The sequence below is a fragment of the Egretta garzetta genome, unplaced genomic scaffold (genome assembly GCF_000687185.1).
Source record: "Egretta garzetta isolate BGI_Z169 unplaced genomic scaffold, ASM68718v1 scaffold33, whole genome shotgun sequence".
Taxonomy (NCBI): Eukaryota; Metazoa; Chordata; class Aves; order Pelecaniformes; family Ardeidae; genus Egretta; species Egretta garzetta.
The window spans coordinates 1,114,062-1,131,504 of record NW_009259250.1 but is presented as its reverse complement, the minus strand read 5'-3'; the positions used below and the strand labels follow the sequence as shown (position 1 = coordinate 1,131,504).

At 37.4% G+C, this 17,443-nt stretch overlaps 1 protein-coding gene across 1 annotated transcript in view; it reads right to left on the bottom strand.

Annotated features, from left to right (window-relative positions):
- SLC2A13 (solute carrier family 2 member 13) overlaps window positions 1-17,443 on the bottom strand; it is a 157,646-nt gene that overhangs the window by 73,267 nt on the left and 66,936 nt on the right. The window lies entirely within an intron of this gene.

Below are 17,443 nucleotides of genomic sequence, written 5' to 3'. Positions count from 1 at the left end.
GGCAAGGAAAAAAAAATCAAAACCAACATATATGAAAAATAGATTGGAAAAAAAAAAACTTAAACAATACTTACCTGGCAGACTTGTCTATGTAGGCTGCAAGTTCAAAAATTTCACAGCATTTAAAATAGAATAATACTATGCATACAGCAAATAATCATGCCCTTTAGCACTAGTATATGCCTCTCTTCAGTGTTCTTCACAGACATTTGAAGATATGTCATAGAAGAAAATTTCCTTAAAGGCTGTGTCACAAGAACATCAAATGAATTACTGCGTAATTCACAGAAAAAATAGTTTACTTTGTTGGGCAAGTAACAAAAGATTGCTATTATTTGACACATTGCCCTTTGGTAGCTAATACCTAGCCAGAGGAGTAGAAACCAAGCCTTCCTTAACGCTGCTGGGGAAATCTGATCCCACAAGTAAGGTGGCATCTCCTGAAGTAAAGGTCATGGTCCCCCAGCTGAGTCAGTCTTGAAGAATGATGGACAGAAAACACAGGTTTAGAAGACTGCAGGATCAAAACCCTTGAACAGTGAAGGATAGATAAATGCTTGCTCTAATGCCTTCTCACCACCCGTTCACACAATTTTTCAATCCTCTCTGAAAGCGAGTAAATCTAATCCCTTTATTTCAGTCATCAGCGTGGTCTCCCTGATTTCTTCAATGAAGACAGTGCCATACTACTATCAATCAGTTCAATTTGGCTCAGACATACAGTGGTCACTAAGAGTCCTGTGTTTACTGTATCTAACATGGATTTTGTAAATAAATGTTATTTGCAAACACTGTGGGCAGTTAAACACATAAAACACCTTTACCAGTATCAATAATATATAAGATAGGACTCTCTTACATGTTTATGTTTCTACCCACATATTGCAGAAATAAAGCAAAGTGAATTCAATCTATTTCTGCATACTTGATCAATAGCTTGTTTCAAAACTGTCATGTCTTTACCTTTCTCTATCTAGAAAGACTCCATGTATCTCTCATTTATCTTTAACCTAAAATTTCCCATCCTTTCCTTGAATCTCTAGAATTGTGCAGAGAGGAGAAAAGCCTCCAGACTTTAGGTACATGATGTACGTAATTGTGGACACGTAAGAGCTAATGCAATTTTAACATTTATCAGTTGTTAGATTTACAATGCTTATAAACAATAATTACCTACGCACATAATATAAATAGATATTGTTATCCTGAAAGGAATTATAAGTTGACTCAATCTCAGCACTTTTGCTCAAAAGCCTGGAAAAGCAGTACAGGTACCTAAGCAGAGGCGAGGACAAACTGGTGGGGAGCCTGTTCTTACATGCGAAAACCACAGAGCCACAATGAAGCAGCAGCAGATTCAGTGCTACATGTTCTTCTGCTTTATTAAGAAGAGCAACTAATTTCAGCTCCCGTTCTCCCCCTTCCGCTCCTCTCTCTTTGTAATACCTCTAATTTCACATAAGTAAAGATAGCCCTTATAGAGTGGTTTCTGCCTGGCCATTCCTTTCCACAAATACAGGTTTTGCTGGGTTTAGGTACCTCTGTGCAGCTCACGCAAGATCATACCAGGCAGCATTTCTGACTTTAATGACAACATGTTGCTGCTTGTTTAAAATCTTGCATATAACCATTCATCTAGACACAGAAAATAGCCGACACCTTGAATTTTCGAGAAAGCTAACAGACATGGCAAAACAGCCCAGCCATGTCACATTGCTGAACTCTACCACTAATTAGTCTAATGAACACTGAAACCCCAGCAGATAGGATGAAGTTGTGACTCAGAGCAGCAGATGCGATTCTGATCTGAAACCTCTGGGGAGTGTCTGTGACAGTGACTGTAGCAGTCAGTCTGAAGAGCAGTGCCACAGAGGAAGAAATTTCTGCTGCGGAGGAAGAAATTAGTCCTTGAACGGCAGTTAATTTGTTCCAGACAGAGAATTTTGCTGTTAGGAAAGGAAAATGTCTTTTATGAAACCAGAATAAATCCCCAAACAAGTAAATTATTTCAACTCTATGGAGAAAGTCTAATTTAGAAAGAGATCATAACCAACAGTTGCTTATAACCTCTTCATAACTGTATTTAGATAGAAGAAAAAGTAATGAGCTAATGCACAGAACCTAAGACATGCTTACATCGATTAAAGTGTTAAAATGCGTATCTCAAATCTACTTCAGTGCTTCTGTACACAACGGTTTACCATGCGGCAAGCACGCAATCACTGCAAGATTATGTTGTTAGCACAAGCCAAAAGCTGATTTACTGAAAAGATGAGCCACAGATCAGCTTTGATACTGCAAGAGAAGATGAAAGACAGACCTCGGAGCTGCCTGGGCCGATGACAGTCGTATGGCTCCAGCCACCCTGCACGACCCTGCACATACAACTCTGAATGCTAAAAGACTCGGTGAGACCAAGAGCTTTACAGGAGCTGAACTACAATTTCTTGGAAGCTAAGAGCCCAAATGAGTCTCCTGACTGAGTTAGAGAAGCTCAAAAGTACGAAATCATACCACCATGTGAATACTCCTGTAATATGCACACTACAAACACACCAGAGGAAGCTAAAACGTGTGTTACTCAAGGGCAGTAAATTGCTAGCCTGGGTTAGAAAATGTGCTTAAAGCTTTTTGCAAGCATATAGACAGTGTTTTAAGTCCTTGCAAGAAGGTCTGGAGGTAAGATAACATGTTATTTGCAGCATCTACTGATTTCATTTGTCCCTCAGCTGAATAACTTTCAGGAATAACTTCCTTTCAGGAAAAGAAAAAGGATTTTCTTTTCCTATATGGTCAACAGAACAAGCACAGCTTTCAGAGCAACCTGCGAATAAACTAAAGTCATGTAATAGCATCTTTTCTTGTACACAACCATTTGCTTCAATATATCCTAACAAGACGGCAGAAATGAGGGCTCAAGTGTTGTCCCAGACGACCAAGAGCTACTTGTTCAGTTTTCAAAAGGCAAAAAGCTAAACGTGGCTTTTCGGGTCTGCTGAGAGGAAGGGCAAGTGAGCTAAGCTTCTAACCATGGAATTCATTTCTTTTTCAACAGAAGCTTTCCAGTACATTTTAAAGCTCTGTCCAGCTCAGCTAATGTGTTTTTCTTTTCTCTTTCTGTATTTCCTTTTTTATCTCCCTCTCTAGCATTGTCTGGTCTCCCAGCCACACCAGTTGTATTCAGTAGCATATTATACTATTAAGGGAATTAAGATTTCTGAAACTGGACCTAAGTCCATCATCTCAAACGGCTTACCTATATTTATGGCCTGGCAAATATGCATTTCTGCATTGAAGAGTTTGCATAGATGGTGGCACCAGTTACATCTACGCAAGGAAAAGTCACTGCAGTTGCTCAAGCACAACTGAAGACACAGTTGGGCAGCAGAATCTTTTGCAGAGATGCCTAAAGACATCAGAACAGAGTTTGCAGAGAGAGAAGGAATTTGGCAATATGACCATGTGTTTAAATTATTTTCTAGCTAGTTTAAGTTAACAAATGTGGAGACCTGACCGGTATCTTGCAGACCCTGTATTCCAGATCTCAGTACAGGCAATCATATTTATATATATATATATATATTACTACAAGAAATCCTGTTTCTGTCTCTGTTCAGAATTCTGGCAGTGCCTTGAGTTCATTTGCCACAATGTGACAAGAATCATCAAAAAATTGGTTTTTTGCTGTAAGATACAAGAATTTAAAATAGGACTATATACCCTGGAAAATACAGAGAGCTAAGTCTTGCTAATTTTACTTATTCAAAACTCTAATAAAGCATGTAAGACAGAAAAGACTAATGTATTTGATAATTTTCAAACTATAAATGTTTTAGCACAATGATTATTTCTCCATTGTTGTATGAAACAGAAAAGAAAATGACTGCAAGGAGTATATGCCTCCCTTAAGAGCTGTCCTATTTCACTAATAAGTCACTCGTCATCCCTACATGAACCGGAAAAAACATCAGCCTGCATCCTGTCTTTTATTTCCACTGTAAACAAATGACATTAGAGGTATATATCAAAACCTGAAGCAAAAATTTAAACTTGGTTCTGAAATATTAAGATAGTTGTTGGAACAGCTAAAATTTCTGCAATGTGAAATTGGAAAAGGGCCATCATTAACAAGCATTATTTACACTTCTCATTCTTTTAAGATCCCTTTTCTTCTGCTCCTGGGTGCAAATGGGATGGAGCTGCTGACTCAGCACAACACTAAGATTTCTTTTAGTAGCTGGTCTCTCACTGCGGTATTAAACTGTGGTTACAGGCTGTTGCAGTCCCTTGTTCTCACTGTTAAGTGCTCAGATGTATTACAGAAGGAGGTTTTAAAAGGTTGCATTCAAAACTTTGTTAAAAAATAGCCAAATTGGTCCAAGTTTTACGGAGATCTTACCTGGTTCCTTATGCCCTGAACGCCCATGTGCGTTTCAGTACTTTTACCTGCTTCCCTCTCTCACCAACATGCAAGGGCAACAGGTATTTCTTGTCAACTTTTAATTGAACCAATTTCATTATTTTGGCACTAAATCTGTGATTTAAAGATCTGAAGTTGAAAACATGAAGTTGCCACCTTACAAAGTTTAACTTCTTGTTTTCTCATCCCCTTCCCCAGTCTACAAATGTACCATAGAAATAACATAACTGAGTAAGCAGGAACAGGGGGTAGAGTGGGTAAGAAAGCCCAAATTGTCTTAACTGATTATTTTTGCTGTGCTTTTGTTTCCCTCCCCTGCTTTCTAGCAGGGTTCTGACCATTTCTTCTTCTTCTAAAAAAAAAAAAAAAAAAAAAGCCTCTTCCATTCATAATTCTGACCAAAAAAATCAAGTTTAGGTGAGAGAGACCTTCAGCAAGCAGAAATTTGAATCACCAGTCCAGTATTTCTCTGCTTTACTTTTCCCTTGTGAACTGTAGAAAATAATTAGCCGCCTCTGTAACACAGATGAAATTCTGCTGATAATAATGTAGTCTCATGGGGTTTTTTTCTATTTCCAGGACATCTATAAAATGTGCTTTGGGTGAGTGCAATATGCAAGTGACTATTAAAAGGAAATAAAAGTTCACAAAAGGATTTTTCTCTTTCATGAAAAAGTTCCAAAATCACTCTCTGAAGTATTATTACCTCTCATAGACTTGTTAGCACTCTGGGGAAAAAAACCCCAACCATTTTAAGCAGTCACAGGTGAGTCCCCCCTCACTGGCAGGGGTAACTCTGACAGCACCTGATCTTAAGGCACGCCAGGCAAGAGCCGGCCCCGCCAAAGATGAGAAGCCAAGAGCTGTTTAGTTTCCCCGTCCTAACATCCCATTCCTTCCCTGGACTCTCCCCGTTACCACTCATTCTCTTCACTTGCCTTGCAGTCAGCATTCTTTCTCACTGTGCCGAGGAATTAAGAGTCTCTTCTGTGATTTTTACTTTCTTTCAATTTGGTGACTGCACTGCATACCACACCTTCCATAGCGATTTCTTTGTTTTGTAGACTACTCACAAAGTCTTGATTAGCCTTTACATGCCACCATGTTTTATTTACGATCCATTTCTGGACTATTTTAATTTATGGTAAATGCCTCCTGCATTGCACATAACCTTTCAACCTTTTTTTTTGTGTGTCTCAACCTCTGTGGCACAAGGCATTTTGACTAGCCTGCAGCGGCTTAACTCTTATTGACAGACTCCGAAGAATCCAATTTACAGAACCGGTTCCTATGCCCTTAAAGTAAAGGTGAATAAACAGATCTAAAGGGCATCATATCTCTTACTCTATGTTTGAATGCGATCAGTAATATATTTCACTGAGGTTGTCCATGTTGCTCTATCAGACAGCATCTAACCAGGTGACCTTTTATACTTTAATTTTGTGTCTTTTAGAGATTGGTTACATTGTGAGCTCTGAATTGTTTCACATTTATACGTTCCTTGTTTTTCACCTAAGGAGAAGACACTTTCCTATTGCTAAGAATACAGTCCAACATTTGAATAGTATGTGCCTTCTAGGTTTTCACAAGTGAGCAAACCTACAGCACACACAAAAGCCTCTCCTGTCACTACTCTACTGAACCTTAAGGAAAAAAAAAATGAAATTTGCCACTGATTGGTATCTGATTTCCTGGTAGGTCTCGAAATCAAAAAATGGCCTTTGCTAGAGATAACGATACAGATAACAAAATGCTGCATAATAAACTTTAACAATTATGTAAGAAAGGAATTTTTAGATTATTAGAAAGTTAATAACGCAAGAGAAACTGTTGAGACCAAACTGTGCTCCAGGACCTGTCTAGACAAATAACACATTAAACCAAACCAACCAACCAGTATTGCTATTTAGGGAACTTCCTCCAGCAATCATTCATGAATGATTTATAAACAACATCACTGCTCTGACTTCATTACTTGGCTTTACATATGAACAACGTGAATGAAATGCATTTAACTGACTTAACAGCTACACCATGTATATATTAGATAAAAAGCAAAAACATTTTACTTCACATAACTGCTTTACCATAATTGCTAATAACCCGAGCCATATGTTTCAGCAAAGATTTTGCTCCCACCCATGCAGTTCACACATTTCCTCCTGTACGGTCCTGCGGTGAAGTTAATACTGGATTTGTGACATGAGAGTTATTACCAAGGCAACAGATAGAAATCAAACAGTATTATGATTTCACTACAGGCAAAAGGGAGAGTAGAAGCCCAAAGCCAAAAAATTGAGAAAAAATTCTATTAAAGACAGAAATCCTTCAATAACATCAAAAGAAATGGCAGAAAACACTGGTTTGAATATATTTCTTCTTTAAGTAAAAACTTTGGGTTTAAGTTTTCTCCTAAACGACAGTCCTTCGTTAAATATGCCTACACAACCTGAAGAACTATAGGAACAGATTTTATCACGTAGCATTAAAAAAATCACATTAAGGCAAAACAAAACAAAAAAGTATAATCAGCAGGACTGTCAGTTGTTTTTCAATGTTTTAATACAAATGTCTCAACATTCTGGCTGGTTTACCACTGAAGGTTACAGTAATTGGTATGAAAAACTGGGGGCAAAAATTGTGCACTTGTGCGCATAGTCCCTGCTGATCAGACTGTATTAAAAATAAAATGTTCCCGATGAGAAGACAGATAGCAGCATTTCCTTTAAAATAACTTGGTATGTTAATTCCTATACAGTTCTTTGAACGTCTTTGAACATGTTATAAAAATAAACATTAATATTTCCAAATGAAGACATTACAAGCCTTTGTATGAGTAACATTCAACACAAAACTTAAAAGGAATTTGCTTCTGTGAAAGCATTACACTGAAAAATGCTGATTTATTAACGACACTTGACTTTGGGTTTTGTTGGAGTTTTTTAATTTATTTTTTTTTAACTGAAGTGTCAGTTAATATTCAGTAGAATCCTTTTTAATACATCTACAACATTTTAAAAATAATTAACTAAACTGTCAGGCAGACCCTCTAGTAGATAGGTCCAGACTGTGGCTAATAATTTGCTGCTTTCATACCATGAGGTTTACTTTTACTCATGCTATTCCATTCTTCAGTATGTATTCTTCTAGCCAATAACCCAAGACATAGCTAAAAAAGACAGGAAAAAAGAAGAATATTTCATTGGATAGTTCTTCAACTCATTGAGTTAACGGTCCATGTTTGGAGAAGAAAAAAAAAAAAATCAAACAAAACCAACACAAAACCCCCACAACTGAACAGGTGTTCAGCACCAGAGAAATAAGCAAAAGACTAATATTTAAAGATTTATGAAATGGAAAAAAAATCCTGTGTTTCAAAACAGAATGAGAGCCTACAGTTAAGTGCCTCGCATCTCACCCTGAACCTGCTTCCTCTGCAATTTGAGAAGGTTTTTTGTTGTTTACTTTTAAATCTGAGGAAAATTATAGTGCAGATAAACATCCACCTCAATATCATTTAATGTGTTCAGCAGTCTAGGACTCTTGAGTTTGTCTAGGTTTTAGAGGGGGGTTGTTTGATTTTGTTGTATTTTTTTAATATTAAATGGATAGATTATGAGAATTACCAGAGAGAGGCAGGATTGTAAAAGTTTCATTTAAAGGAAATCAGCTATTTCTTTTAAACTTACATTCATCTTCTATTGCATGTCTACTAATTCCAACACCAAAAAACCCCTAAGTATGTTACTTCTAATACATTCTCTATTGTTGCAATAGTTTAAGCAATTAGAAATGATGAGTGTTTCCTACTTCCCTCGAGACACTCAATCTAATATCTCCACACACTAAACTATGTTCTGATAATCATTCTAGATTCTACTTAATTTCATTCCATTACTCTCATTACATAACATCTTTAACTACTTCCCTGATCCTGGTACTCAAACCTTCAAAACTTTTACATCTGAATTACCTGTTCTTTGATCTCCAATACTTAGGACATGGATGTATCTGTAAAAGCCACCTTCCAAAAGCTCTGGCTAGTTAGATTGACAAAGCAAGCAGCTTCTTAAATAAGATTAACATTTTACAGCTTTAATCTAGGTAACAACTCCATCATGATTCACTGGTTTGTTTTGCATCTTTTTTTTTTTTCCCCTTTAAGTAACTTAAAGCTGTCATTTTCCTTTTCTATTTCAAAAGGAATGAGAACACAAAATGTGCAGAGAACCGGCATTAGCAGTGAGAAGCTTCAGCCTGAGAGAGAACCTCAAAGCTTGGTGTACGGCACTGTCCAAATAACTCAAGACACAGGTTTTTGTTTGTTTGTTTTACAGTGAATTACAAATCTATACTTTTAAACTGACTCAGATTAATGTCTGGCCATCACACAAGGTCAGCACAACAGTAGAAGAAAGATTCACTTTCTTTTCAATTTTATTTTTAAGTGGAAATTTAGCATAGTGGGGTTTTAATGCTAGCAACACTGATACAGAGGTGACTTGTTTTTAATACATATGTACTCTCTTACTTGTATCCTAACACCCTCTCACAATTATTTCAACTGATATATTACAGCCTTTGGAGCTAAAATATTAAACCCTTAAGCTGCACAGGGGTTTGTAGGCCATCTCCAACAAGCACATGCAAGAATATTTAAGAAAAAACATTTCATTCTTTAAACAAAACTTCTAAAGCACAGGCATTGTCTTTAAAATACAGGAAACAATACATTAAATTTAGTAACATCATGACAGCCTTAAAAATGTTCAAGTTTACTGAACTGCCTTCTTGTGCCTCAAGTACAAGATATATCCATCCAGATCACTCCGTGTTGCAGTTTGCTGGCCAAGTACAAAACCAAAATGAAGGCTAAGGTCTAACTACTCCTCATAGTTCTTGCACAGGTTTAGAGCTATTTAAGATGCCCAGCAGTACAAGCCACTGTTTTCCCTCCCCATCCCTCTCCATGACTCGAAATACCAATACTCACTCCCACTCACCACCCTCTCATCCGGAAAGGCTCAGATTTGTGCAGGTCACGTTCATTCACGACCGAAGCAGTCCGTGGAACAGAGTATTAAATTTTTTTCTCAGACCTGCTGCAGTTTTCCTTAGCCAGCTAATGTTTTGTTTGCTTGTTTGGTTTTAGTTCTTGGCTATAGCTATTGGCATCCTGTCATCAACACATTTGTGTTTCAGCCACTTCCTAGGAAATTTGCTAAGGCACACTCCCCTTACCAGGTAGTACTCCCTTCCCACATCCGTATTTTCTAATGACCAAGAAGAAACAACATCAGAGCAGGGTCTGGAGAAACTATGGTCAGACTCCTCCTTGACCTGCACTGCGGGGGAGGTGAAGGCAAACAGAAAGAGGGAATGGAAGGGATTGACTCTGCCAACATGGCCATTTCCCAGCTGCTGTAACTACTGCCCATGGGTGCTGGGTGCTAGCTTATAAACCACTTCTGCCCAGCCTGAGGCCCTGCGCTTCAAGCAACATCTCCGAATTAGAGTTAGTCTGACACAGTTCCAAAGCCACCGCTCCTCTCTTTAGGCTGTGTGATAATTTTCCAAACTTAAGTGGACAGATTTCCACAAAGAAACTGACTATTCAGCTTGGGTCTGCCAATTTACCAGGGTAGGGGTGGGGGAAGAACAAAAAAAAATTAAAAAAAAAAAAAAAAATCTGTGTTCTGGGTCTTGGAAAACCGATAACGTAGGCTGGTTTCCATGCAAGAAACCAGTGTCCCATAAGGACAAGTTGGTGATTATCAGCTGTTTGAAGCTTTTTTTTTTTTTAATATTTTTTGTTTAATACACTCTTTCTTTTAAAAGAAACAAGCTCAGCTGTGATAATAGTACACTATTAGCCTATGGAAAAATGGTTGCTGAATGTGCAAACCCTTCAAAATACCAGAATTAGGGCTTAATTTTCCTTCAAGTATGATGAAACTGATACAGGTGGCTTCCATAAACTGTCATTTAGAATGTTTTACACTGAGTAATATGAAATTACTTTATTTATTAACTGCAATTTGTTCCTCTCAGGAGCTGTTATAAGTTAATCACATTAATTCTGCATAGCACATACAATAGAGACAATTTGGCATAATAGGAGAGTCACCTTTCCTAGTGTGCTTGACTAGACTACACTTCTGTTTAGCTGTTTTTACAAAAATATTTGCAGTCTACCTGAAAGGCATCTGTATGCTATAGAAGTCCAAGGATGCATCTCTTTTCTTCACTGAAGTTTTTTTACATTATGAGTTTGCATGCAGCAATATATACAGCACCTTGCAATATGAAGGAAGGAGAATATGGTAAAATGAAGGGTCACTTCTCCAAAAAAAGTTATTGGAAGGTTTTATTAAAACCCAAGAAAATATTTATTAGGTTATTAACTGAAAAGCAAGTGGACGTGCAACACAGGGTTTCTTTTTGTTTTATTAAACATCTTCTAAAGCCTAAGGGGAAAATGCAAAATTTAAGAGAAACTAGACAATTTACTCACAAAAATATATTGAAGGATGAAAAGCTAAGCAGATAGCAGCTTTAATGACACGGAGTCATCAGAGAAAATTAGACTTGTCAATTACCAAGACTTCTCAGTTATCTAGACAACATTACAAAGTTTGTACCTGAAAAACATGAATGTAATGGTACCTCCTTCAGTCAGACTTAAAGCATAGTTGGGTCTGAGACAAGTTACTGGCCATGCAAAAATAAAGGCTACAAGGCAGTTGCTTGGTAATTACTGTGGCCCAATTTAAATCTCAGTGGAGACTACAATAAAAGATATATTGTTCTTCAGTAACTGCTGTGCAACTTGGATGACATTTTAGCATTATGTAAGGTTTGAGGGGTTTTTGTTTGGTTGGTTTTAAATAAAGTATGCTACTTTCTGGTTTGCTTTTTTTTTTTTTTTTTTTAAATGCACAGCCAGAGAACACAATAGAAATGTATGCAACCTTAAAAATCAATGCTTGAATACAAACCGCAAGAAAAATGTGAAACACCATTATTTTTTGCCAGTAGAACTTTTGTTTACAGATGTCAACAACTATTTTCCAATATCCAAATCAGCAGTCAATGCTCTAGCAAAGTTTCATTTCAATGACCAACTTATTCTCTATAAATCTGTCATAATTTGAAAATACACTAATTCATTAATAATAGATCTCTCTATGGCTGCTGATGCCGAAGGAGTAGAGAAAGTTGCTACTACTTTTGCAGTAATTCACAAAACAAGGTATTTATTCAATTGTCTTCAACAAAAAAATGAAAGGTCTATCTGCAGTCACTGTCCTATGAAATATTGAGCATTTCATCTCAAACAAGTTTGAAAACTGGAATATAGAGGCAAGTTTCTCAGTCTTGACTTTTGCCATCCCTCTGGGGGTTACGTCACACATCGCTGTGAAGCAGAAGTAGCGAGTGCTGCTAAGAACCCTGCTCAATCTTAAGGCTACAGGGAGGTGGACACCGCCTCGCACTCGCTTCATCGAGCAGAAGCAAAGGTTTACAGCTCCTCATGGGTTCCAGCTCTGCAACTGCTGCACAATAAACCCAGCGATTAAACCTGTTGGGAAATGTGCTTTGCTTCCACTAAACTCCTCTCTAGCCTCTATTAAACTTCAGAAGTATCCTGGCTTCTTTCCAGCCCCACTCCTGTTCTCTTTCATTCTCTCGTTTACATTCAGTACAAAATTTGTTCAATTTCATGTTAATTGTTTTAATATTCCTAACTTATCTGCAAACCTTCAATTTCCAATTGTTACATAACCTCCTCTTGTCCTCTTTTGTCTTTTCCCTCTTTCTTTTATCCAGCTTTTTTTCCTCTCTCAGTACTTTGAGCTTTTTTCCTTCTCTATATAGTATTTTCTTCCAGTCCCTGTTTCCTGCCAGCTGGAAAAAGATGCTTCTTTATCATCTCATTCTTTTGTTTGCTTGCACAGATTAAAAAAGCAAGACTGTTAGAGCTCAAAAGCATCTGTGGACCAAATCCAAACACCAATATATTTAACATGTGGATTCACTTAACTTTTAGGAGATGCAAGGATATCTTAAGAATAAAAAAACATTTTATTAACTAGGAATAACAGATCACATACACCAGCAAAAACACAAACTTAACAAAAATGCTGAAGGCCATAAGCTCTCCCTGTTGACACGTTATACCACTTTTCCGTTGCAGAAAGCTTTTCTAACACAATGTGAGAAGATAATGGCAAATTACTAAATTAGCATCACATCAAGCTTAGCGTTTCAACTGTGGAATAAAATACTCTATTCAGCTTTCATCAAGTCCGCTTAAAGTTTCATGAGAATAAGAATAATCAAGATGATACAGCTATCTCTTCAATCTTATCTCAGATTTATAGTCTTGAGGGCACAGGCAGCCTGCGTGAACACACCCATCAGCTCGCTCAAAACTCGCAAGGCCCAAAAAGAGCAGCAGAAACTCCGGCACAGGCCACAATACCTACATGCAGTTCTGACAAGACAATACTGAACTCCCTCCAGTTATGGCTACATTACTGCTTAGTATTCAAAATAGATTAGGATTTTTTTCCAAAAGCTTTCTTCATCGTATTTTTTTTGTTTGACTGCAATGAAGCTGTGCTGTACCAGGAGTGTTTTCCGAAGTCCTAGTCCTGCAGGAACGTGAGCATATAGCTAAAACATCCATATACTCTATTGATGTTTTTCACCAAGCAATCTGAAACAGTCAAATCCTTGAAGCCTCCTCTTCTTCCCACCCCTTAAAAAAGGAATGTCTTCCTTCTTTCAGTATTATTTTATTTTTTTAAAGAAGAAACTGCTGGGAAAAATTAGCTCAGAAGTTTTACCTTAAAATGGTCCTCCTCCCCCAAGTTTTAACAATGGGCCACTGTGGGCTTGAAAATATCTGCACAACACTGTTTTAACAAAATTCTTGGATATGTTACTAGTAAAAAGCTAATTTGTAGCAAATGCTGGAATATAACTTCCTTCACAGAGACTTTTTCAGCCTCCTGTCAGCCAGATTTGTGACTGCAGGCTTGAAACAGTGAGCTTCTGTTTTCATGATGAGAAAATACCAGAATGATAAGAAACTGAAAAATTAAACCATTTCAGACCTGCTCACACCAGTACGAGAGATGCTTGTCTAAAATTGTACGACTTTATCTTTTACAGGTCATTTAAGCTGGCAAAAGCCATGACAAAAAGGAGACGAAAAGGCACTCTATCCAACAGCAGCAGTGGTACTCTCGTTCTTAGGAAGAAAAGAAATCAAAGCTATAGGTCACTGAGCTTTATTCTTTTACTGACTAAATTTATCATGCTAGAATTTGTTCCTGTGAGAGTCACAATCTCCTTAGCCTATTTTTACATTTTGCTTCTCTTCTAGATCCACCTCCTCAATGCAGAGGTTGCTCCGCACGCCGTTCTCACCAGTTCAATAGCGCCCTGTTGGTGACAAGTTTCTGGCTCCTCACAGCTAGATGTTACGCACATACCTGGCTGATTCAAATACAATATGAAACTATTCCTGTGCAAAAAACTAGATCAGTTTATTGCACAATGGGATGGACAGAGCACACTCCTCAACAATTCCTACCAAAGTTCTTCTGGTTTTCCTTTCCCCATCCTCAAGGGAAATTGAACTACACGCGGATTTTGTTGCTCTCATTGGCTTCACTGCTGATACCCAATTATTAACCAGAAAATATGTAACAGGTTTCTGAACTCTTAAGCACAGAAGCTCTAGATTTTTGTTGTTGTCTCCCTGTGCTTCTTGTAGGTATTTTTCTGCTTTTTAGGATCTCTTCTACTACGGGGTACTCTGTGATTATTTTTAGATCGCTGCAAAATTCCTCTATATAATGTCCTACCTCTAACACTCATATTTGTTGATTCAAACTTTTGTTTTCTTAAATAGAAGAGTTACTCAGTAAAGCATATACAAATTGGGGAAGTATTAAATCATTCTACAACTGTTTTCTTCCTTATATTTTCATTTCACTTTCCCGCTTTGTGATTTGTGTTGGGTTTTTTTTAATGAATTTTTCAAACACACAAACTCACACCTATGTCCTCACTTTCTTACAGTAAAATACAAGATTTAACAAATTCCTTCATATGAGAAATAGTGGAAAGCCTCAAGCCAGAAGACTGGCATCATGGCATCATGGATGCTGCCATGTTAAGTTATCTGGTCATGGTGTAGAAGAGTCCCATGACAATACATAAGGAGAAAGGGGGCAACCACAGACTAAACGCTCTGCCAGGGAAAGCCAGGCAACAGCAAGTCAGGGTGATCAGCCTCTTCTCCTGCAGCCTAGAAAGGGGTATTACCAAGAGAAGCAGCACCAAAGTTACAGTGAATGCCAACCATCAAAATAATTTTGTGATTGTTTTTGGTAAACTAACTTGCAGAACCACTCAAGGGAAGTCCACACAATCCTACAACCTCCAACCATCACCAGTGCCTGTTTTCCTGCTGCAGCAGAACAGCAATCCCAGAATGACACAATTAAACCTTACAGAGAGGAAAATAGTGCTTAGAGAGTTAACACAATCTGACAGTTCCTCAAGGTACCATTGAATTACTACATTAAAAAGCAATCACCATTTTCTATGTAAGCAAACCATCAATAAACAGCTGCTTACTTATATTTGAAAAATGTCCTTTCATAGGAGATTGTCTCACATACCCGGTAACTAAAAATTTAGTTTTACTGGATTATTAAAAAAAAAACCTGGATATTGCAAATGGTTTACAAGCCAGTCCTTTAACAACAGTGCCTTCATGTGTTTATTATAGGCATTTTCTTATTTTAAAGCCAAGATTCAACTATGTTTTATAGTTGTAATTCTGTCCTCCTACACATCCACAAGCAAATTAGGTCAATTCCAAACTATTTGTAAAACCTCCTACAGAGAAAGGAGTTTGAGATTTTAAAAGATACGAAGTTTAAAATAAACTAAGTCAACCTACCAGTGTCATAAACCTTGTGAACTGTCAATTTTTTGTTCTAGCCTAATAAGGCATCCTAAAGTAGCAAGAACCAAAACATGAGAATGACTGTCCTTGGCCAGAGGTTGCAGCCACATTGCGTTTAATAACATCTCAATAATGTTTATTATATAAGTTTCCCCAATTAACTTTTAAACTTACTTCTACATTTGGCATCTGTAACATCCTGTGGCAATGAGTTCCACTATGTAATTATGTGTTGCATGAAAAAATGTTTATTTTAAACCTACTGCTGGGTAAGAGTTAGGAGTCATCAAAACTGTGTTATAAGAAATGATGAATAATCATGCTCTCCCTATCTTCTCCATAACATTAGCAGTTTTATATGCCTCTTGCATTTCTTCAGAACTCATTTCTTTTCCAAGCTGCAGAGTCCTAACCACCCTGTTCAAACACAGGCATCTCTTTCCCCATATATAATCTGGTTTATCCTTATTAAAAGAAAGGGCATCTGCAATTGTTTGTACTACTCCAGATTGGTCATGGATGTAATCATGATGTTTGTATGGAGTTATAATGCAACTTCAAGAGCTCTTTGTTGAGTAGTAACAATTCAGACTGCCATGCATGTTAGTTACCCAGTTTCCTCCTGCAAGCATTATTGTATAATATGGTATAGTTAATGCACTTGCCATTTTATTTATTTGTTATCTTGTATTATCTTCCCACAACTGTACATGTTCACAGATTTGGGGGTCTTAATATGGTGAATGGTGTAGGAGTACAAGCTGTCATTTTGCTGTTTAGCCCCTTTTGCAGACTTATAAAGCAGCAAAGAGCTCCACATAGATCCCTGTACTCTTGGCTTGCAATAACTGATCTTTTATTCTTATCCTCTTTTTTGCTATCTTAAAAGTTATTAACCTGAGAGGGCTTCTCGTTTACTTTTGTGACCATCTGATTTCTTCAAGAAACTTTGGCAGCAGCTGTCATGGACTAGGATGTTAGTTCATATGGAATATATAGTTCTAATATGACCATGAACTCACATCCAACCAATTTCCAGGCTATAATCTCTCTACAACAATCATGTTGGTTCTTCTTTATTTTTATATTCTCCATGTACATGTTCATTTTTCATATTTATAAACACACATCATCTCATTTGATTCTGTGACAGTTTTAATTAATTTTGATAAGGACAGAAATAAAATTTTCTGGGCTGCATCTTCATGCAGATTATGCTACATTTCCAAATTCAGTGATTATGTATTCGAATTACTCCAGACCTGTTGTGTGCACCCTGATTAGTCCAAGCAATTTGTCATTATTCATTTTAATCATCTTGTTCTAAAAGTTCTTCCCCTAACACTTGAATTTGAAACAGACCTTCTGAGGCGTCTCAAGTAAGCTCCAGTGCAGGAACTTTCATACACCCTCCATAATTAACACATGCAAAAAGAGTCTTCGTAAGATGTGCTGCTAAATATTTATCTTCTGCTAGTGTTCTCACAATGTCTTGATCCTTACTGGGCCTGGAGACTATTAGGTCTCTTGCTTCTGGTGTGCCTGAAGAAATTCTCCAAGCTCCTTCTGTGCCTGTCTTCTGGTTTTCACACATAACTTACCAGTTACGCATTCCCCTGTTTCCCGTATTTGGCTACAATTTCTACTTTATAAAGTCTCTCTTTACTTGTTACAGTTTAACAATACTGAGTTTGGGGGGTTTTCCCCCCTTGTGACAGGTGGCAGATATTTAACATTTAATGCGGCAGCTCTTGATACCACTAAAAGCTCTATCCTTTTGGCTGTTCCTTTTAACTATTTCCTAACAAGCTTACTTCCTTAGGTGTAGTTCTCTCGGTAAGATGTTACTGCAATATACTTCACACTTGCTCTTAAAACACTATGGAAATCGTATTCATTAGGGTTACTCTTGTAGGGTAGCTCAACAGTAATTTAATCTTAAATTAGGTCTTGGGCACTGCACATTTGCCAAGAGCTACTCCTCTTGCAAGCTGACAGCTTATCAGAACACCCAATACATTATTTTTCACTTC